The following is a 24,015-nucleotide window of genomic DNA, read 5'->3' as shown; positions in this document are numbered from 1 at the left end:
ATCCCAAAGAAAAGTACTGGGAGGAGCCTACTGGACAGGAACAGGAAGTTGGAGTCTCTGGGACACTTCTTTCTGGTTTGAAAAAAAATGTTTATTAAATAATGGCTTCTGCAAAAAAAACTCCATCTGCCAGTTTGAGAAGGAAATCCACTCCAAATGCTTTTTAACTGCATTCTCAAGCAGAAAAGCAGCTCGACCTCTCCGTTTGTGATCGTGAGCGGCACTAAGAATGCTAGATTAGTGCAGTTGCAGTTGGAAGCCGTGTGAATAAGAGCAAAGTCTTGCAGGAGCTCGCTATGGGTGTGAGAAGTCTCGCACACGCTAGAAAGCGCACAAGCGTGAAACAATGTGAAAGAACGTGAAAAAAACTCTGCTTTGCACCCGAATGGTGGAATTCAGGAATTCCCCATTACTCCGTGGAGTGCCTGAATTCCGCAAACTCAGCGTGCCGAGAGAAGTTTACCACCCGGGCTTACATATTTCCGTGGGTGTTTTGCAGTTCATGTCCAGCATATTTGCTTTAGCTTCAAGAAGAAACTAATACAAATCGTCCCAGCCATACTCAGCCTAGCTTAAAGTAATAAACTAAGTAGGTGGTCCTACATTTTTGACCAAACATTTAAATTCTCTGTGTCTTCAAAATATTCATTTGTTCCTCATTGACATGACATAATGTTAAGTTAAATTCAAGATTTTCATCATTTTCCTACATCTTTTCAACAAAATCCTGTGCTGTTATATTAGTAATGCCAGTTCCAGTCGGCATTGCATGTGCAACAGCATAAGAAATTACAGAAAGTTCCCATTCATATAGCAGTGTGAAAATATAAGAAATATCTTGTCAAAAGTGTGGATCCTCTGAATATAAGAAATTACAGAAAGTTCCCATTCATATAGCAGTGATAAAAGATAAGAAATATCTTGTCAAAAGTGTGGATCCTAAGAATATAATCTTGTAGCTCAGAACTCACATGAGGTAATTTGAACTGGACGAACATTATATTGTCCACCTTTTCCAGTGGGGAAAAACATCTAGCTTGTAGTGCTTTTTCCCAGACATTAATAGGCTCTTCTTTATCTTCCTTCATTTTATACAGTTTTACAGCATCACCCATCATGTCTCTTTAGTGTAGTAGGTGTATGCTATAATGCTCATATATTTGTTCAGCTTGTTCTTCAGTAAACCGTTCAAATTGTCCTGTTTGATTTGTTTTTCCAAATATTAAGTATGTAGAAGAGATGTATTTTGCATTGTATATGTTGTTTTTCTAAAGATAGTGTAGTGGTTTCTGAACTATGCTAATTAATAGTTGGCATGTTTTATTCTTTTCTCGGTATTCCATTGACTTAAACCACTAAAGTGTCCTCTATTTTGCATTTAATTCCAAGAGTGGTTATGTGTTTGCTGAAATATAATGGGAGAAAAACAAAACAACTGTTCCTTTCAGTGTGCATACAAATTCAAGTGGCTGAAATTTTCAAGATTTTGGTTGCATTGTAACTATTGTTTGAAAAGGATGTACTATTTGAATTAAATGCTTTCATATATATTAGGTTGCTGTAATGCTGAAAGGACTACATATATTTACAAATTGTTATTAATTGCATGTGAAGGCATTACATTATGGTATAGTTTTGCAAGGCAGTAATTGCTGATTACATAGCATTTGCAGACATTGTATCTTTCTTCAGAAAATAGAGAGTTAAATTGCTCCATGCCAATTTATCGTCATTTTTGTTTTTTTCAAGGAGATCAATCATTTTTAATTGCTACTTATAATGTGTTCTTTGGCAACAAATGCAAAACTGATTATGGATTTCAGAAATTGTTTCTTGACATTCAAGAAAAATCATTTTGTAATTGGCTTAGTCCATTTATGGATTTTCTGATTCATTCTGAGTAAAGGCAAAGTCTGGACCATTATTGTTCTCAGAGAGCGCATCAAAGTATTCGGATTGGATATAGTCCGTAATATTGTTGAGTTGTGCTGGATTAGGGTGAAGTCGAGCATAGTTCAGTTCTTCTAATTAAAATGATTGTGTTTTGACAAAAGTATTATGTCTGCACAAGTTTTCTTACCATTGAATGAAATGTGGAGACCTTTTTGATATGAAGGAATGAGTTGTCACACATGTGATTTCTACAACATTCTGAAAAATGTCATTGGAGGTTAGAAATATTCAGAAATTAGCATACAACTAAGTTTTGGAGGAGTTTGATTTTTTCAGCAATATAGACATTTTATATGTTATTAGAAATGTCCTTAGATTCAGAATGGATGTGTCTCTGATATTACAAATAGAAGTGCATTTCCATTCATATATGGGGTTCTGTTTTTTTCTGCAAATCTTCACTATATATTGTTTCTTTTTTACTTGTTCTTTTTTTACTTCCTCTACTACATTTTCATGTAAGGCTTCATAACACCGGCCTTCACATGTGACTGACAGTACACAATTATTATTTTGATGGTAACTCTTTTCATGGAAGTATGGATCAGTGCTTGAAGTATGTGTCCAAGTTCCTGGACATTTTTTAGTTAGTTGGTTCTTTCGTAGTTTATGTATTTTATAGCTTGTAATTAAATGCTCATGGGGTTTGACTCGGTTCATTATGAAAATTCAGTGTTTTCTTTTGACATAAAATGCTTTTTCAAGCATATGAAGGACATATTATTTCTATAGAGTGGAGTGATGTAGAGCGGAATAGCGTAGAGTGGAGTGGTATAGAGTGGCATAGAGTGAAGTGGCATATAGTGGAATAGGGTGGAGTGGAGTGGCTTTGAGTGGAGTGGCGTACCATTGAGTGGCGTAGAGTCAAGTGGCGTAGAGTGGAATAGTGTGCAGTGGAGCGGCATAGAGTGAAGTCACTTAGAGTGGAGAGGTGTGTACTGGGGTGATGTATAGTGGAGTGGCATAGAGCGGAATAGAATAGAGATGAGTGGCATAGAGTTGAGTGGCGTAGAGTGTAATAGCATAGAGTGGAGTAGAATAGAGTGAAGTGGCATAGAGTTTAAGGGCGTAGAGTGGAGTGGTACAGAGTGGTGTAGAGTTGAATGGGTGTAGAGTGGAATCGCGCACACTTGAGGTCCGTAGAGTGGAGTGGCATAGAGTGGAGTTGTGTAGAGTGAAATGGCATACAGTGAAATAGCGTAGAGTGGAGTGGTGTTGCGTACAGGGGACTAAGTTAGAGTGGACTAGTGTGGAGTGGAATAGCATACAGTGAATAGCATAGGGCAGAGTGATGTAATGTTTAGTGGCACATAGTACAGTGGTATGGAGTGGAGTAGCACAGAGTGTAATATCATAGAGTGGAGTGGGGAGAGAGGTATAGCGTGGAGTGGCATGGAGTAGCATAGCATATACTGGAGTGTTGTAGAGTGGAGTATGGTACAGTGGTGTAGAGTGGCATTGCATACAGTTGAATAGCACAGAGTGGAGTGATGTAGAAAGGAGTGGCGTAGGGGGGAGTGGTGTACAGTGAAACAGTACAGAGTGCAATGGTGTAGAGTGTAGGGGTATAAAGTGTAGTGGCATAGCGTGGAAATAAAGTACAGTGTAGTGGCCCAGCGCCAGAACCCCTGGACCCCGCAAACGCCACAACACCAGACTCCGCTACGACGCCAGCACCCTCTACGCACTCAACACTGGTCGAAACCACACCTGCTTCCAAGCCGCCCCGAAACGGACTCACAAACCTTTCTCCTGCCACACCTGCAGCTTCACCTGACAAAGCCACCAAACCTCCAAGGACTGGACCCAACCACTTCCGCTGCATACTCCTCAACACCTGCTCCGCACGCAAACACGCCGTCGAGCTCTGGGATCTGCTCGACAACTCCGCCCCAGACGTGGCCTTCCTGACCGAGACCTGTTGGAACAACTCCTCGGCGCCCGACATCGCCATAGCCATCCAGGACGGCTACAAGATCACTCGCAGGGATCAAGCCAACGGAATCGGAGGAGGAATAGCCATCATCCACACGTCCACCCTTAAGGTCGCCACCCACGCAGACGACACCCTCAACACCGCCAAACACCTGCACTTCCGGATCCACACCGACCCCAACGCCGCCCTCAGAGGAACACTCATCTACAGACCCCCCGGATCCCAAGTTCAATTCAGTGACTCCATCGCCGACCTCGCCAACACCCACGCACTCGCCTCCACGGACTACATCCTCCTCAGGGACCTGAATTTCCACCTCGAGAACAACAACAACGCCAACTCTGCCACCCTGATCGACAACCTCACTAACCTCGGCCTCAGACAACTTGTAACTGCACCCACCCACGCCGCTGGCCACATGCTGGACCCCATCTTCTCCACAGGCACCCACGTCACCTTCGACCACACCACCAAACTCCACTGGACCGACCACCGCTACATCCATTTCACCTTCAATAAACCAACCACGCTCCACAGCACCCAACAGCTACCTTGCAGCTGCTGGAGCAAAGTCACTGAAGACCAGCTGATCACCACCCTCGCCCAAAACACGCCCACCGACCCCACCAACCCAGACACCGCAGTATGCAACCTCAGACAGTGGATCGACAACTGCGCCAACACCCTTGCCCCCACTCCAGAAACCCTCCAACAACCACGCCAGCAAGAGAGCCACCTGGTTCACCGACGAGCTGCAGACCTCCAAACGCACATGCCGGAAACTGGAGAAGATATGGCTCCACGAACGCACTCCGGACAACCACGCAGTCCACAATGATGCCACCCGCAGACATCACCACCTCATCAGATTAGCCAAGAGATCCTCCTTCGAAGACCGCCTGGATAACAACGCACACAACAGCAAAGAGCTTTTTAGCATCGTAAAGGAACTCTCCAACCCCAGCGCCAACGACGTACCGCCCTCACAAGAACTGTGCAACTCACTGGCCATCTTCTTCCACCGCAAGATCGCCGACATCCATGACAGCTTCAACACCATGACCGCCCGACTACGCCAGACCCCACCTCCCCTGTGAAGACCCCCAGCGCCAACCGTCTGACCTACTGGTCCAAAGTCAATGACGACGAGACACTCAAGGTCATGAACTTCATCCACTCAAGAGCTCCGTCAGACCCGTGCCCACACCACGTATTCAACAAAGCAGACCCTGCCATCACACCCCAACTACGGAAGGTCATCAACATCTCCTTTGAAACAGCGACATTCCCGGAAAGCTGGAAACACGCCGAAATCAGCGCCCTCCTCAAGAAGCCCAAGGCGGACCCCAAGGACCTCAAGAACTTCCGGCCCATCTCCCTGCTCAGTTCCCGGCAAAGGTCATTGAGAAAATCGTCAACATGCAACTGGCCCGCCACCTGGAAGACAACAACATCTTGGACCCATCCCAGTCCGGGTTCAGATGAAACCACAGCACCGAGACAGCCCTGATCATCGCCACAGACAACATCAGGCGCCAACTAGACAACTGCGAAACATCAGCCCTCATCCTCCTGGACCTGTCAGCCGCCTTCGACGCGGTCTGCCATCGCACTATAAAGACACGCCTCCTAGGAGCCGGAATCCAAGAGAAGGCCCTTGACTGGACCACGTCCTTCCTCTCCGGCAGAACCTAGAGCGTCCGCCTCCCACCCTTCCGATCCGAGGCCACTGACATCATCTGCGGCGTCCCCCAGGGCTCATCCCTCAGCCCGTCGCTGTTCAACGTCTACATGGCCCCCCTTGCACAAGTGGCCTGCCAACACAACCTCAATATCATCTCCTACGCTGATGACACCCAGCTCATCCTCTCCCTCACCAAGGCCCCGCACACCGCCAAAACCAACCTCCACGAGGGAATGAAGGCCGTCGCCGACTGGATGAGGAACAGCCGTCTGAAGCTGAACTCGGACAAGACGGAGGTACTCATCCTCGGACCCACCCCCTCAGCCTGGGACGACTCCTGGTGGCCGACCACACTGGGAATGGCACCGACACCCACCAATCATGCACGCAACCTAGGATTCATCCTTGACTCCTCCCTCTCCATGTCTAAACAGGTCAACGCTGTCTCCTCCTCCTGCTACAACACCCTCTGCATGCTCCGCAGGATCTACAAGTGGATCCCGACCGAAACAAAAAGAACGGTGAAACAGGCTCTCGTCAGCAGCAACCTGGACTACGGCAACGCACTCTACGCAGGAATCCCAGCCAAACACCTACGATGACTACAACACATCCAAAATGCCTCTGCCCGACTGATCGTCAACGTCCCCCGCTGCAGCCACATCACCCCCCCACCTGAGAGAACTCCACTGGCTCCCCATCGACAAGAGGAACACCTTCAAGCTCCTCACCCACGCACACAAAGCACTCCACAACGCCAGACCAGCCTACCTGAACAGCAGACTCAGCTCCTACACCCCCACTAGCCAGCTCTACTCCGCCAGCCTCGCCCTCGCCGCTGTTCCCTGCATCTAATGAACAACCTCCGGCAGCAGATCCTTCTCCTACCTCGCCGCCAAGACCTGGAACACCCTCCCTACCCACCTACGGCAGACACAAGACCTACTCGCCTTCAGAAGACTCCTCAAGACCTGGCTCTTCGAACAGTAGTGGCACCCCCTCCCCTCAGCGCCTTGAGACCTTAACGGGTAAGTAGTGTGCTTTACAAGTACTCTGATTGATTGATTGAGAGTGGCATAGAGTGGATTATACAACTGAATATACAAAGTTATTAAGCATGCATGATTAATTCATGTTTGTTTCTATCAACAACACGAACACTCATTACTTATTCCTAGTAGATTAATCAATTTTACTAGTTGGAAAAAAGTTCAATTTCAAAGTTTGTTTTAATCATCTATATGAGTTTAAATGTTTCTTGTAAGTCTGTAGTGAACAAAACCCCCTTTTTAATAGTTTGGAAATAGTACAAACTCAAAATAATTTTTTTACACAATATTGACCTCAAGGTGACATAGGGGCATATTATCAAGACAGGCGATAAAATTATCGCCGCTTTAGTGACAGAAAACTGCTGCTAAAATGGCGATAATGGGCTTGATAATATGCTCTATGGAATTCCAATTGAAGCCCATGTTAGATGTGAAGGACATCTAACCTGAGCTTCAATTGGAATACCATAGAGCATATTATCAAGCCCATTATTGCCGTTTTAGCGGCAGTCTTCTGCCGCTAAAGCGACGATAACTTTATCGCCTGTCTTGATAATATGCCCCATAGTTTAAACATATAACTCAGAATTTCTTAGAGTTAATGCATGAACTTTATACACAGCGGGTCAAAAAGCAATCCCTGCTCACTGTTTCTGATGTGTTGTGTTCAAACTTCATGCATTCATTGTAATGAATTCAGAGTTATTTGTTCATACTGCTAGGTTCTTTACTGCTTGAGCAGTGGTGGTAGAGGCTCCTAGTTCCTTTGTTCATCAAATGGCCAGCTAACACCTGAAGGTTCTCGATGTTTGAAGAATCTTTTTTTTTGTTTTGCTGCATTCAACCACAAGTGTACATGTTAAAAGTAGTGAGATTTTGTCCCAGTCATCATTGCTACACAGATTGATGAAAATGTGGCTATCAACTTTGTACATTGTGAACTCCAGGTTACTTTGGGATATCATCTGGACAGTGGTCTCACAGATGTTGGATAGAAGTGGGGGGAAGTGAAGCTCACTGGGAAATTCTAAACATATATATTTCACTAGCAAAAAGGAACAACCAATTCTGATTTGTGGATTGAGATTTGGCAAGAATGATTGGCACCAATAGACAGCCATTCCATTAGTCCTTTTCCGTTTATCCTGTTGATCCACAGTAGCGGGTGGTGCAGAGAAGTCGAGAAGGATTAGAGTTTAAGTTTGCCTTTCATCAAATGAGAAGAACAGGTATTCTATGATCTCAGCTATTGCAGCTTCAGTTCATCTCTCCAGAACAAACCCGAATTGGCTGCCACATAGAGTATTATTTATTCTATGAAATACTGTAGCTGGTATGTTGCCTTATCTTCATAATGGTTTCTTTACTAAAAGACTAATAATTGTGTGTTTAAGGCTTTAGGCACTAATCCTTGTTGAACTAAAACAATTATAATTCTTCTATCAGCCTGTGTCTACTTACATCTTTTGACCTTAAATTTATTATTTCAACAACGAAGTCAGGGTAGCTTTTTGAAAAGGACTTATAACTACACCCTGCTACTGTCAAGACCTAGTCTGTTTCCCATGGGAGTCTGGAATGTGATAAAAGCACCACGTCTTCGCCCAGACTCAATCCCTAGCATGAGTTCACGGGAGTATGAAACCTTGTGGGAAAAGGGGCATGGATGTCGATTCACAAAAATGGCAGGGTCAGTAGAAGTGACATCTCATGCCCGTTGACCAGTGATTGTATCACTGGAAGATACATCAGATAATCCCACAATTGCATAATAGCAAGTGATGTCACATGACCTTTAACCCTCACAACGTCACAGGAAGTGACATCACCAAACTAATAAAAATTACATTAATTGTAAAAGTATTCAATATGTTCAGGATCAATAAAATAATGAAAAAGTTGGAAAGGGAAGTCTATTTTAGTTATTATACATATACCAACAGTGCTGCTACCATGAGGAATGCACCCAGTACGTACCCACCGGCAGCCATAATTTTTCAGTTGCTTTCCAATTAAAGAGCCCAATGTTCAATTGCAACCCCCAATATCTAAGTATCTTCCGGGTTAGACTGGCACATGTTATTAATGTGCCTACGTCACTGCAAGCACTGCACATTTTCATGCAGTCCTAGCTGAGTAAACCAAGCAGAGTATGTCAAATGTATTTCTCTCACCCTTCCTCGTGATGGTGCAGCATCTCATTCTCGACAGAGTAGTGACACTTCATGGCTGCTGGGACCTATGACTGACATTCAATCCTGGTTACATCATTCAGTGCAATCAAATTTTGACTGGGCAGTCTTAGCTCTTCCACCTGCCACTGATTGGGTAAATGTTGTTTCTACATTGACTTTACCCTACATACGCTGGGTTGTGCAGTTACCTCCATGGAACTGGACAATCATGAGAGGAAATATCTATTGAGGAGTGGAACATCTGCCTTATTAACAATAAGGGCTTCTGTTATCTGAGGAGTATGGAGAATAGGACCAGTTGACACCCAGCACTGCCAAGCTACCACTAAGGAAAAGTCCCAGCAAAGTAAGCAAGGATTTTAAGTAGGCATATACGAATGTACCCAAAAGATTTCTCTACAACTCGCTCCTGAACTCATCACCTGCAGGATGGCAATGATCAGCCTGGAAGCACTGCCCTCCACCCTTCTTTTGTTTGATAGGACCCGACCTCCCATGGCTCTATGGATGCAAGAGCAGCAGCAGCACATGTCTTATTTGTGGGCTGGACAGCCATTCTGCACCCAAAACAACCATCAGTGGATGTGCAATGTGATGAATCACAGGCACCATTTTCTCATGCTGCTGGGTGCAGCTACTATGTCATCAGGGCACTCTTTCTGCTCAGGTGCAGTGCAGGGCAGCATATTAGGCAGCCTGAGCAAGGGGACTCTGAATCTGAATATTTTTATGGAGTCAGTAAGAAGTAGTGGTACACTGTCAGATAAGTTGCAATAGTGTCCTGTTTTTCTGCACATACTGTCTCAGGGTTGGGACAGTGTCCCTCTGTCACCCAATCACAGAGCGCTGAGAGTAAAGCAGGCTGCGTGTCTAGTCCACCACACACAGAACTCCTTTGTGGCTATGAATCCATGTTGCTAGCGCTACCACAGACAACAGCGTGGCCTTCCCTTGACTGGTATTAGGACCTAAATTGGCAGTAGCACCTAATGCTACCCCTCAGTTTATTTCATGCTCAGTGAGACACCATGCAAGACAAATATCTATTACCAGGTACCAGGCAAAATTAGAGTGGCTATCTGGAGCTCGAGACCACGCTAGTTTTTGCTCAGTCTGACCTCAAGGTTGGGAGGTGGCAAAGGCTTGACCAGCTTTTCTGGGCAGAGCCTGCTCTGGACCTGTAGTGCCTCCTTCGCATACCGGACTGAGCAAAAACTAGCGTGGTCTCGAGAAGGCAATCCCCCCTCTCACACATAGATACACTTTAGGGCGTGTAGACACATAGTCTAAACCACACTCTCATTAGCTTACCTACACTCACCCCCTTTTATCTAGGTCCTGAAGAAAGCCAGCATAAACATAAGGCACTGGCTGAAACGTGTTGACCCATTGGATGTGAGAGGTCGTAACTCGCCTCTTACATCCTCCAGCCTTATTTTTTAACCGCTGACGGAGGCCCAGGTATTAAAGTCTAATTCTACCCTCGGGTACTGGGACCCCCGCCAAGCCGTTTTAACATCACTTTCTTAACTATCTTCACTGCACACTCAGCAAAATACCAGCTCCGCTGTAATCAGGCGTTGAAGCACACCCGGGGCCCGCTAGGTGCTACTGGGTGGGCCCGATGATGAAGCATGCCACCAACTAGGTTGGTGGGTGAGGGCTTTTTGAACACACTCACCAGGTGTTCCAACTCTATGACGAAACATACCAGAGTCTTTTTCTTGTTTTTTGTAATCTAAAATAAATATGAGCTAGTCTCTTTTTGATTAAATCACATATTACCCCAGGGATAAGGACTAGCTTTCTGGTCCTCTCTCTCTCTCTTGATTTCGCAGTCTAATAGACACCGCCACTATATTAAACCTTTTCCGCCCGACCGCAAGGCGACCAGGGCTCAAAAGCTGCGGACGGTGTTTCCGTCCGCCGCGGTCCCCCCGCCATAGTAATATGGTAGGGGGAAATGGGTGGCGGGCGGGCATAAATGTCGGGCGGATCGCCACCGCCACCATGGCGATCCGCCCGACATCGTAATGGGCCCCCTAGTGTTTTATCGATTCAACAGTGTTTACTCCTCCATTTTGTTTTCAGTGGCTTGGTGTTCGGGTCATGAAAACTGTTGTAGGACCTGTTTTTAACTTTGACTTTAAAATGGCGGCTCTTTTTATGTTTTAGTTACTGTTTTCCGGATTAGTTACGTGAATGTGATTTATTTCTGTTTCTATATTATTCATTTTTTTAAAAAGGGGTTATTTTGTCATTATTAATACTATTTGTTACTAGATTAATACTCGAGTATTAAATTTAATACCCGGGTATTAATTTTGTAAAGATGCTCATTTTTTTAAAAATATGTGTTTAGTTGCTTACCACATTTTAATACACTTCCCCACCCAAAACCCCTATTTTCCCTGCATCCCGTCCCAAGAGGTATTTTACATAATTATTTAAAAAATATTATTTTATTTGCGTTGTAATGGTATGCGTTGTGTTGTTTTTCGTTGTAATGGTACTTTTAAATCATTTAAATTACTTCGCGTTGTAATGGTATGCGTTGTAGAAACTTTCGTTGTAATGGTATTTAAGTTGTAAAAAATGTGTTGTAATGGCATGCATTGTAAAAGCATGCGTTGTAGTGTCATACATTTGTTACAGCCTGGAGCACCTGCAAAGCAGCTTTTGTATCAAACATAAATGCCTTGGTACCTCTGTTCTTGGTGCTGCTCTCTGCAGCCTGAGCCCAGGGGATCCCTAAACGATGCCCATGAAAAGAAGCTTTGTTCGAGTAGTAATGTATCAAAATAAATCTATAACATAATAACATAATAATTACTTTCATCTACTAGTACAAATGTATGCCTTTATATGAATTTCAAACCACCTATGTCTCAGTATTTTGTTTCTTGGGTGTCTGCTTGCGATCTTTACTTGCTGCAAACTGTTACTGTTATCTAAATATATGTATTTTATTATGGGGCGGAAAAAATATCTGCAATTATGTGCAATTGTAGAGTCAAGGATAAGTGACACATGTTTAGCTGGGATCTAGCAAAGAGTTCCAATGAGAGACTTAAAAGTGTTTGCACGGTAAGAGGTAACACACATTCTTTTCCAAAGGATATGTATCGACCAAGGTACAACTACCAATGGAACAGAAATCCGCTCTCTGAACACCACAGATACGGGAAATTTTGGAATTGTCAGTAGCCACACTATGCTCAAGGTTGAAGATGTCAAATCCACTGTTGGAATCTCCTTCAGATATTTGATTCCACTGGAAAAATGGAAAGGAAAATCCTCAAGCTTTTGCTTCCTGCGAATCTCTGAAAGGGAGGAGGAATAATATGGGTGATCAGAGATCCCAACCCTTATAGTCACCTCCTGTGATACTCGTAGTTACGCTAGTCTGCTTATCATGCGGCACGTGAACCTCAATTCCTTTGTAAAACAAGAAAAATTTTCTTCAAAATAGTTTTGTTTTGTTTCTCCTGCCATCATAATGATTACATTATTTCAGTCTTGTGCACCACTTTTCACATTCCACAGTTATCCTACATGGCTACTTTGCTGAATTAAGGTCAGCACAGAAAAAGGAATGGTCAAGTACCCTCAAACCTAGCAATTTCTTATATATTATGGCTATCCTTTGAGGCTGACTCTTGACAACGGAAAATACATTTTGATAATAGAAATGGAGCACAACGCTCAAGAAAAGTGGAAAGTAGTTACTTGGGTGCAGGATCAATGGCTAGATCTGAGGTTTACACATGTCTAACAAATGGTTAAATTAGGGTAGTTGCACATGTAATGATAATGGGATGAATTTAAAGAAAGTATTGTTAGAAGAGGATTAATGTACTTGTTTATCACAACATTTCTTTGACATATGCCTCTAGCAACTGAATCTTGTGGTTCTCTAATATCATTTCCAACACCACTGGGAATTTTGTAATTCGGCTGGCTTTTCCTCTCTCTTTAAGCCTCCTCTCAGTGGTCTGAAAGGTTATGAACTGGGACGAGGACCCTGGGCCTATAGACATGGAATATATATTGTTACATCGAATGCGCAACAATGCATTCCATTACAACTCAGTTGTTACAACTATCGTGTTGTTACAACGTGAACCATTACTTCGCAAGTCGTTACGACTTGCTGTAGGGGACGCGCTGGACATAGGAATAGTATTATTTACTATCCCTACTCCAGTTTGTGCAACAGCAGGGAAGGTGTTTGTAGGACTTGGCACTTTTTGGCTAAAGTTCCATAAACTTTTTGCTTTCCCCTAGACCTTTTTTCTGACATGGTGTTGCCAACTTAGAGGCTTTGGACACTTTGTCACTGCTAAACAGTGTCAAAGTGCAAGTGCTCCCCGTTTAAAGTGTAATGGTAATTGGTTGTCCATGATAGGTATGTTTGCTGTACTAGTAAAGTCCCTAGTAACATGCACTATGTGTGCCAGGGCTGGTAATGCAAATGCTACTACTGGGCCTGCAGCACTAATTGTGCCACCCACACAAATAGCCTTAAAAAGGGAACACAGGGCTACCAGTGCAGGGCCAGCACGCAGTTTGTAAAACTGCCATGTTGTTCTGTCAATTGCACTCACTTGCCAGACCTTACCCTTATTTATTAATTTATTTATTTTGAAGTTTGTAGAGTGCACAGCGACCTCCAATGGAGGTGTCCCAGCGCTAATTGCGGAGTACAGGAAGAAGAAGCAGAATGCCAGAAGTTTCAGGGCTAGGGGAGGCTAAAAAAACAGGTTTTTAGAAGTTTGCGGAAGGCAAATTCCGAGTTGGCCTTCCTTATGAACTCAGGTAGGGAGTTCCATAGGTGGGCCATTCTTCCCTTTCTATGCACATCAGACACCCCTATAGTAGGTCCAGGGTACCCCCTGGGCAGGGTGCAGTGCATGTGAAAGGTAGGGCATGTACTAAGGTGGGTGCCATGTCCTGATAGTGAAATAATCTCCATTTCGTTTTTCACTGTGTAAACACCATCTTGCCCATAGGATAGAATGGGACGGCTGTGTAATATGTTTTCCAGCCTAACTCCCCAAAGGCTTAAGATGGAAAGGTGAAGTATGCTTGAACTCACAATGTAATAACACATCTTTTTATGAAGGTGGTTTTTGCAGTGTGTGTTTAGAAGCCACTCTTTTAGAAGTGGCTGAGTTTTTGTGCTCTAACATTTCTGTGTGTCTCTGCCTGGCTGTGGATTGACTGTCTGGATTTGAAAGCGATAGGATCCAGGGAATGTCTTGACCCAGGGGAGGAGGTGAGACAGCAACAGGCTGATCTGCATCTGGAGTGTAGGGGGAGGAGAAGCCCCTAGAGGTGAAGAGGCCTGGGTTGCTGCTATAAAACAATTGTCCCATCTCCTGCTTAGGGATTGAGAATCCAGACCCCCCACTAATCAAAGGAAGAAGGTGTCACTGGCAGGGAGGCACCCAGAACTGGTTTGAACAGGAGTCAGTGCCCCCTGAACACAAATACTTCAAAGCCAATGAGGGGTATAACTATGAGAGCTGAAGCCCCTTAACTTTGGAGAATGGCTTGATTAAGTGTGAACAAGACTGGAGCTTCTTCGTGGTCAAGAGGACCTTTGCCAAGGAAGAAACAACTAAATAGAGTGAAAGAGAGGAATGAGCCTTGCTGTGTGTTCTGGGGCTGGCCTGCAGTTTGCTGTTTTAACCAAAGAAAGGCTAAAGGGAATTTGCTGTTTGCTGTGTCCCCTTGCTTGAAAGGACTTTGCTGTGTGCTATGTCCTGAAGTAACTTATCCCCAAGGGCCTGAGGTGAGCTGGCTCCCTGTTGCGGAAACACAGGAACACAAGCGTTTCCAGGATGGGCACCTGGAGTCCAAGCAAGGATCAGCGACATGGTGTGTGTGTGCTTTGTGCAGCCTGAACCCCTTTGTGATGATTGTCCAGTTATTGTGTGCACCAGAATCCAATCTCATCGACGCTGTGCGTGTGTGCGTTGTGCACCGTGAGACCTTCGTGAGGATTTGCCTTGTTATCGTGCATCCGGAATCCAAGTGAGTCTCATCGACGCTGTGTGCGTGCGTTGTGCACCGTGAGACCTTCGTGAAGATTTGCCTTGTTATCATGCACCCGGAGATAAAGTGAGTCTCAGTGACGCAGCGCGCGTGATCTTCGTGCAGCCTGAGACCTTCATGTGGAGTGCCCGGTGATCGTACACCCGAAGCTCAAGGAAGTCTCAGCGACGCTGTGTGCGTGTGCCCTGTGGCAGCCTGAGGTCTTAGTAGCAGTAGCTGCACAGACCGGCAGCCCCGGAGGAGCTCAGCCACTTGCCCGAGCCCGCCGTTGCCAAGTACCAAAGATTGCATCGGAGGCCCAAACCGCTGGACGAGGAGAGGAGTGTGAGTTCGCGCCCCCCAGGTAACGTATGTTGACTCCTGGGGTGGGACGAGGGCTTAGAGGGAGACGCTCTCGGCCTCTCTCTCACTTCAGCAGCGCGAGCCTCTGCTTCGGCCCGTATTGCCAAGGCAGTGGCAGTACCGGGGCGGGAGCGCGGAGCTGTACTTTTTGTGTTATACCATATACGTGTTGGGGGCAACTGTTGTCAGAGGCTACCTGCACGAGTGGCAGAGAGACCACCTGAGGCACTATGATCGTTGCCGGAGTGTAGTACAGATTACTCCATTTCAGCGTAACGGAGTTCCTGATTGTTGTATTACACATTGCACACACTGATTAGTGTATTACGCATTGCATCTTTTCTGCATAACAAACTACCTAATTAGTGTATGACACATGGCATTGTTTCTGCATAACAAACTACCTGATTAGCATATTACGCAGTGCATTATTCTTGCATAACAAACTACCTAATTAGTGTATTACACATTGCCTTACACGTACCTGGTAGTTGTATTACACATTGCATTATTTTTACATTGCAAAGTACCTGATTGTAGAGCTAGGCATTGCATTATTTTTACATCGCAGCTTGCCTGATTTTTGCATATGCATTGCATTATTTCCACATTGCAAAAGGGCCTAATTCTAGCATTACGATCTGCATAACATGGTGTTAGGATTACAGTAGAATGTTTAGAAGTGCTCATTATTATCACCAGAACCTACAAGGGCTGGCTGGCCTAACAAACGGCAAGGAGAAATATTACAAATACGCATGTTGGATTTATAATGTGTGGTCTTATCGTTTATCTCTTCATATAAAGTTTATACTCGGTTTTATAAAACTCGTGTGGAGTCTATTTGTGGTGTCATGATTGGGTTGCTGTGAGCGTGGTTGCAAATACTTTACACATTTGCCTTGGAGATAAGCCAGGCTGCTCGTGCCAAGCTACCGAGAGGGTGAGCGTGGCTATCTCAGAAGGTGACCTTCCTTTCCCTGACGTTAAAACGCAGGTCCCTATTTGCCCTAAGGTACCTACCTCATCCAACCAGGGATCCCGGGTCTAACAGTGTTGGATTATAAATCCAACACCAGCGCCCCCCTACAGCAAGTCGTTGTAACGACTTGTGATGTAATGGTTCGCTTTGTGACAACGCGGTCGTTGTAACAACCACATTGTATTGGAATTAGTTGTGGCGCATTCGATGTAAACGATGTCTCCCATAGACACGCCTTAACCCATTCTTCCCAAAGGGGAGAGCTCATTGCTCAGTGCTGATTCAAAACTAGCATCAGCTCAGTCTTTAACTAAGCACTTCTCTGGAACAGTCAGAGTGGCTTTGGAACGGCTTAAAGGTGAAAGAGTAGGCACCTCTATGTAGAAAAGTTTTGAATTGTTTTGTACCTCTTCAGTCACCCTTTGACTGGGGTGAAATCATGTCTACTCCAAAAATTCCAAACTTGGGCCTGATTTATATGTTGGCAGTAAGCATACTCCATTGTAAAGGCAATGGAGAAAACTTGCCGCCTACATTATAGTCTGCCTGTCAAATTTAGATACAGGCATACCATAGTTTGGAAATGGCGGAGACTGCTCTGTGTCCGCTATGGCCAAAGTTCTCTGATGGACTGATGGAGCAAGGTCCATCAGAGAAATTGCTATTTGTCCTCCTGTCCAATTTATGGGTACATCTTGAATTCACATGTGCCAAGAGAATAAGAGTACATCATATATGCAACCTTACTCGTTGTTCATATAGCATGTACCAATCAAGACGATCAGTATTGCAGAGCTTGACATGTGGGTTTCGAAGGCAAATGTCACATAAACTGAGAACTAATCCAGAAACCCGTCTCCCCACCCTCCTCCAGTACTCATAAAGGAAAGTCAGAGCATGTCAGTTGTGAAGTGGAGTGCCTAGTCCTCCCATCTTTTGCTAGTGGTAAAACCTAAACCAGTTCGGTGAGGCGAATGGTACGTAGATATTTAGGGCATGTTTGCCTGTCCAATTTAGATCGGCAGGCATTTTGCTATTTTTTATTGGCTGTCAGAGCCAGGAAAACCCTGACGGTAAGCTGCAGTAAAAAACAAAAAGTGCCCCCACGTCATGGGAGTCGTCTCCCATGGCGAAAGGGGTATTGTTTTTTTTTACTTTTGAAACTTTACCATAGAGCCCGTCGTGTTTGATGCAGCCATAGAGCAAAGTTCCAATACATTGGCAGGAAGCACCTTGACGGTTTCTGCCAATGTATTGGCAAACTTTAGAAGCCAGTATTGCATCAGGGTAATGAAATAATTTACTCTGTCACCCTGATGGAGTAGAAACCATCCAAGTGTAGTTTACACTGGAGGTCAGGGCATTACACCCGGGACTAGTTCTTCGCCTCCCACTATCGCAGTTACAGTACCACCACAGATAAAGTTAGCAGCCCGAATGGTTCTTGGATGATCCAGGGTAGGTTCAGATTTTCCTCACTAAGATTAAATTGCATTTCATGTGTAGACCTGCATCCTTCCCTGACGCCCAGTCTAGGGTGGCATTCTTGAGTTCCTACTTAGCAGGAGATGCCGCAGCATGGGCTTTACAATTGTTTTGAGGCAATAATCCCATCCTTTACAATTGGAAGACCTTTGTAAAGGAGTTTGAGAAGTTTTTGATAGAAGGGCAGCTATTCCATCCACCGATGGAGAACAGCTAGTGCTCAAGGGAACCATGATCTGATTACCTATCTGACCCAGTTCAACCGCCTGGTAGCTGAGACAGCCATGCCGGAAGAGAAAAGGTTGGTGGTATATTATCATGGTCTTAAGGCTGAGATGAAAGATATAATAGCTCAAATAGAACCTCAACCCGAAGACTGCGCTGAGCTCATCAATTTGACCTTACGACTGGATCATCACCTAGCAAAACAAAAAAAATATTGTTCATTCTCCGATCTTTCAGAAATCAGGGTTAATCGACCTACAGCTGTCTTTAATACGCATGAAAACCCTGGCGAGCCAATGGAAATAGGCTCAGTCCATCTGGCCCTCACTAAACAAGAGAAGGACTCTTATTGCAAAATGGCTACTGCCTTTATTCCGGCAAAAAGGGACATTTCGTTAAGGAGTGTCAAACTAAATCTAAAATCAAAGTTCCTGTTCCTTCAGCCAAGGCTGTGAATGCCAATGATATCCAAACGGGAAACTCAAAAGATATGAAAGGGGATCTTTTGTGCACTTGGAAAATCCCCTCTATACATGCTGCAATTAGTGAACATTAAGCTCATCTGACTTTACAATTGGAACTGGTGGTACCACCAAATGTAAAACACTCCACCATGGACTAATAGACTCCGGAGCCACGTGTAATTTTGTGGACGCAAACATGACACACGCCCTTTGCCTGCCATGCATTCTAAAAGAGAAACCAGAAATTAAGCAGACCGTTGATGGATGGGTCCCATTACTGTGCAGACTATTGCCATGTCAATAGAATTTAACTTCTCTGATGTACAGCAGGTCAGAACCATTCATTTTAACCTCATCAGCTCCTCACAATATGGCTTTATCCTTCGTATGCCTTGGTTACAGTCACATAACCCAAGATTAGACTGGGTCTCAAACCCCATCATAGAACTATCCTCCTTTTGTCAACAGCACTGCTTAACTCCATTGCACAGAAAACAAAAACATTCTGTGATCACAGCTGCCAAAAAATAAGTTCTATTTCTGAACCAATATACACAGTTTCAAGATGTATTTAATGAAACACAGGCTGAAACCGTACCACTGCACTGCCAATATGACTGCCAAATTGATTTTGTACCAGGAGCAGTGGTTCCTAACTGGCACATCTATACCTTGTCTGAAAAAGAGAATGACCACTTAAGAGAGTACCTAGACAAATACTTGCCTAACGGATTCATTAGACCATCTAAATCTCCAGCAACCTCTCTTTGTTCATCATGCCAAAGGCAAAAAGCAAGCTTCGCCAGTGTATAGACTACAGGGCACTGAACAAAATACCTGTAAAGAACAAATATCCCCTTCCCGTGTTTCCAGTGCTGCTAGTTCAGGTCAAGTCTGCTATTATTTATAATAAGGTATACCTCAAAGGGGCATACCTCTTGATGAGAATGTGCAAAGGCGATGAATGGTAGACTGCTTTTAAAACGTGGTATGTCCTCTGACTATATGGTGATGCCATTCGGCCTTTGCAACACCTCAGCAGCCTTCCATTTCTTCCTTAATTACATTCTTCGAGTATTTAGACAAATTTGCATTGTTTATAATAACCACATTTTAACCTATTTAAGATTTAGAAACAATCCAGGTCCAAAATATGACCACCATCTAAACTACATTATGACCATATGAGATTTCTGTACGCTGAACAAATGTGACTTCCATGTTACTAAGATTGAGTTTCTTAGTGTGATCCTATCGCCAGAGGGCTTAAGCATGGCTGACCAAAAAATCCAGACGGTTCCTGACTGGCCAACACCAAAGTCTGTTTGAGATGTCCAGTGCTTCTTGGGTTTGCTAATTTTTATCTGCGTTTTATTGACCATTTTCACAGGTAATAACCCCCCCATAACACATCTCTTGAGGAAAAAAGTACAATTTGAATGTGGGTTCAAAGCCCAAAAGGCTTTTTAACAAATGAAAACAGCCTTCACCACAGAGCCAGTCCTTGTACATCCAAACCAGCAACTGCTGTACATTGTGGGAGCTGATGCTTCCAACATGGCTGTTGGGGCCATACTATCACAAAGACACCTGGATAATTGCCAGCTCCACCCACTGGCTTATATGTCCAAGAAACTATCCCATTGGAGAGTAACTATTCCATCACACAGAAAGAACTCTTACAGCCTGATTCATCAAGCTGATTTGCGCTCGCAAAGGGCCAGATTCTGAGAATCTGGCCCTTTGCGAGTGCGATTTTTGCATTTGGGATTCATCATCCCAAATGCAAAAATCTCTATTACCGAAATCGCATATTTGCGAGGAATTGGATTTAAGGAATCTCTAATAGAGATTCCTTAAATGCAATTCATCAACCAATTAGAAATTGCGAAATCGCAATATTTGGTCGCAATTTACCATCAAGTCTGACTTGGTGGTAAATTGCGAAAATAGTGTAAAAAGCACTTTAGTGCATTTTTTTCTTTTGCATGTTACACACACACATGTCCTTTGGACATGTGTGTGCGCAACACCTGTTCAAATGTGCATTTAAGGGGTGCTACAGGGTGCCCTTTGGACACCCCTGGCACCCTTTAAATCGCTATCTTATTTGCGAGTAGCAAATTGCTATTCGCAAATAAGGAATACTCCCCATTCATTCCTATGGGCCTTTTGGCCCATAGGAATGAATGGGGAGTTATTCCTTATTTGCGAATAGCAAATTGCTACTCGCAAATAAGGAATGTGTAGGAATCGCTATTTATTTAGCAATTCCTACATGAATACCGTTTTGCGAGTCTCTAATAGCGATTCCTTATGAATCTCTATTAGAGACTCGCAAAACGGTACCTTGATGAATCAGGCTGTTAGTCATTAGGGATTTCTTGAAAGAGTGGAGGCATCATTTGTTAGAAGACAAATACACTGTCATCGTATACACAGATCATCACAACCTACAGTTCATGAAAATAGCAACAGTGCTCACTCCTCGCCAACTGCGGTGGATGCTTTTGTTTTAGGAATTTGACTTTGTGGTCACTTTACGCCCAGTGTCTCAAAACCAAAAGGCTGATGCCTTAACAGGACAAGATTCCACTTTAGCACCCCTGACTGAAGTTCCACAATCAATCATAGATCCTAAGAAGGTTGTGAATATGGTGTCTATTAAAGACTTTTTGGATGCTGTGCAAGACAGCTTCGAAATACAAGACTGGCCAACATGGCTCAGCCAAGCGCCCAAAAGACAAGTTGTACATGATTTACCTTTGCATGACTCAAAATTGTGTGTGCCAACAGAACGTCTGCGCAATATAGTTTACAGCTGGCATCATGACCATCCCTGTGCAGGCCACCCAGGGTTGCAGAGAACCTTGGTAGATATGCAACAAAAACTTTGGTGGCCCAAAATGAATTATAATATCCAAGCATGAACCAAAGACTGTGAAACCTGTGCTAGAGCTAAAAAAGACCATGGAAAGCAGAAACGCCTCTTATTACCCATACCCACACCACAAAGGCTGTTGTCAGAATCCCCGGGACGCGGCGCGTCACATCGGGATACAATAGGCGAATCAAACGCCGTTCACCACGTCATGGGTGAACAAGGAACTACAAGATCCAGTATGCCTGGCGCGATCAGCGCGCAATCAGGAAAGCGTACTTAAGACGCAAAGGACGCCGGGAACGCTGTCGGATACTTTGAATCCTTGCCGGCCGTATAGCTGTGTCCCGCTGTTTGTTGTTTCCCGGGGACACCGAACCTTGCAGCGGACGAAGAAGCGGTTACGCTGTTCGGAAGTCAGGTACTAGAGCAGGAAGCGAGCGGCTGCTCGTTAAATTCCGATGCAACGGAGTCTGGGTTGAGCGTTGGTTTCTACGCTCCCTAGGCGGATTGGGTGACAGAGACGCACACCATAGGAGGTGTTTGCCGCGTCTCTGTTTTTGGGCCAAAACATCTTTCCAGACTCCTCGGTGGAGTGCCCGGCCGGACATTCCCGAGTCGAGTGTCTGCACAGCGCAAGGACGCTATCTCTCGTGCTAACCTACCCCAGTCTACAGTCCCTACCCCATCAGTCGTACACGAACGGCATTTTCGGCCGTTACTTAGCACGGTTCCTCTGTTGGACGAACACCGGGACCGGTGTTCTCGCAGAGGACGGTTGGACCTTTGCCCTCTGGGGAATCGGGCAAGCGACTGATGGGTATCGTATGATTTAAACTTATTATTAGCGAGACTATTCATCGCATCTTCTTTAAGTTCCCTTTTTCTGTATGTTATTGTGTACATTAAACAAGCACATACGAGCAACTCCTACCACTTGTTGTTTCCGTGGGTTTCTTACTGTTTACTCGATCCCGAGAATAGGGAGATTACATAATATCCGACCTTTAACTAATACCAATCCTCTCCCGATCGAGGACAGAAGAACATGGCCACCCTGGATGATGTGGTGGCGGCTCTGGCCGCCGTCCAAGTCGAGTTAACGGCGTCCAGGCAAGAAACAGCGGACTTAAAGGCAAGGTTCGAAGCAACACAGCGGAATCCCTTTGACGCTGGTAGCCAGGTGACTCCCCCTTCTCCAGCGGTTGATGTGGAGATGACCCCATTCTATGCGATTGGGGGGCGTTTCGTGAGGAATTCCTGAAAGTATTTGACAGAAGGGCGGATACATACACCGCTGACCGTGAACTGCTTGAGCTACGTCAGGGCAATCACAACGTCGTGCAATACCTGAATTCCTTTCGTCGTTTGGTTGCGGAAACCAAATGGCCGGTCTCGAAACAAATAGCCTTGTTCCATCAGGGACTGAGCGAAGATCTCAAGGACGTTGTTGCTCAGATCGATCCACAGCCCAAAACATGTGAGGGGCTTATCGCCTTGGTCCTACGTTTGGATCATCGTTTGGGTGAACGCAGAGGAGACCACAAAAAGAAAGGGAAATCCCTGCCTTTACCAGGGTCACCCGGAGCCTCAGACAGTAACGCTGCTACCAAGGCTGAACCCATGGATATCGGAGCTATTCGGGCCAGTCTTACGTCCACGGAAAAAGATACACGCAGGAAACAAGGACTCTGCTTATACTGTGGCAAGAAGGGGCATTTTGTCCGTGAGTGCCCAGCCAAACCAAAAACCAACCGCTTCAGAAACAATAAACCGGTAACCGCGGCAGTCGACGTCCAGTCGGAAAACTAACAGACTCCCTGATTTACGAAGGGGCCTCTCGGAGTCGTTACGTCATCCCTTCTTTGTCGAGTCCTAAGCGTTCGAAACCGCAGCACCTCTATGTCACTGTCCACGTATCCATAGAAGACAGGTGGAGTCCCGTTGAGGCCATGGTCGACTCAGGAGCCACTGGTCTATTCATGGACAAAGACGAGGCTAGACGGTTGGGCATAGCCCTCATACCCAAGGACCTACCCGAGGACGTATATGCCGTGGATGGAAGACGACTGGTCACCGGCCCCATAGGGCACCACACGGGCATACTGCAGGTGAGATACGGGGAGGATCACGAAGAGGGCATTGACTTCAGTATCATCCGGGCGCCACAATATAGGATCATCCTGGTCTACCATGGCTCAAGAAGCACAACCCGACCATTGATTGGACAACACACCAGATCAGGATGAAGTCCTCGGACTGTTGCCAACACTGTGGGGTACGAACGGGGTCCACCACCGGTCCTGAGACGGAACACACTGTAGCCACAGCGGCAGAGAAGGCTGTTACGCTACCCGAAGCATACCTTGCCTTCCAAGACGTTTTCGATGAGGCACGGGCTGAGGTCCTTCCCCCGCACCGGATCTACGATTGTCAGATCGACTTGTTTCCGGGTGCCAGTGTCCCCAGTGGCAGGCTGTACACATTGACAGACCCGGAGAACACCCATCTGCGCTCCTACCTTGATAAACTCCTGGGGTTGGGATTCATCACACCCTCTAAGTCACCAGCTGCTTCACCCCTTTTCTTCATCCAGAAGGCCAACGGTGAGCTGCGGGCCTGTGTGGACTTCAGGGAGTTGAACGCGATCACAGTAAAGAACCGTTACCCTCTGCCACTCATAAACGTCTTATTGGAACAAGTGAAAAAGGCCCGGGTATACACGAAACTGGACCTCAAAGGGGCATACCATCTGG

The sequence above is a fragment of the Lissotriton helveticus genome, chromosome 4_1, assembly GCF_964261635.1.
Source record: "Lissotriton helveticus chromosome 4_1, aLisHel1.1, whole genome shotgun sequence".
In the NCBI taxonomy this organism is placed as follows: Eukaryota; Metazoa; Chordata; class Amphibia; order Caudata; family Salamandridae; genus Lissotriton; species Lissotriton helveticus.
Note: the sequence above shows the minus strand (reverse complement) of the source record.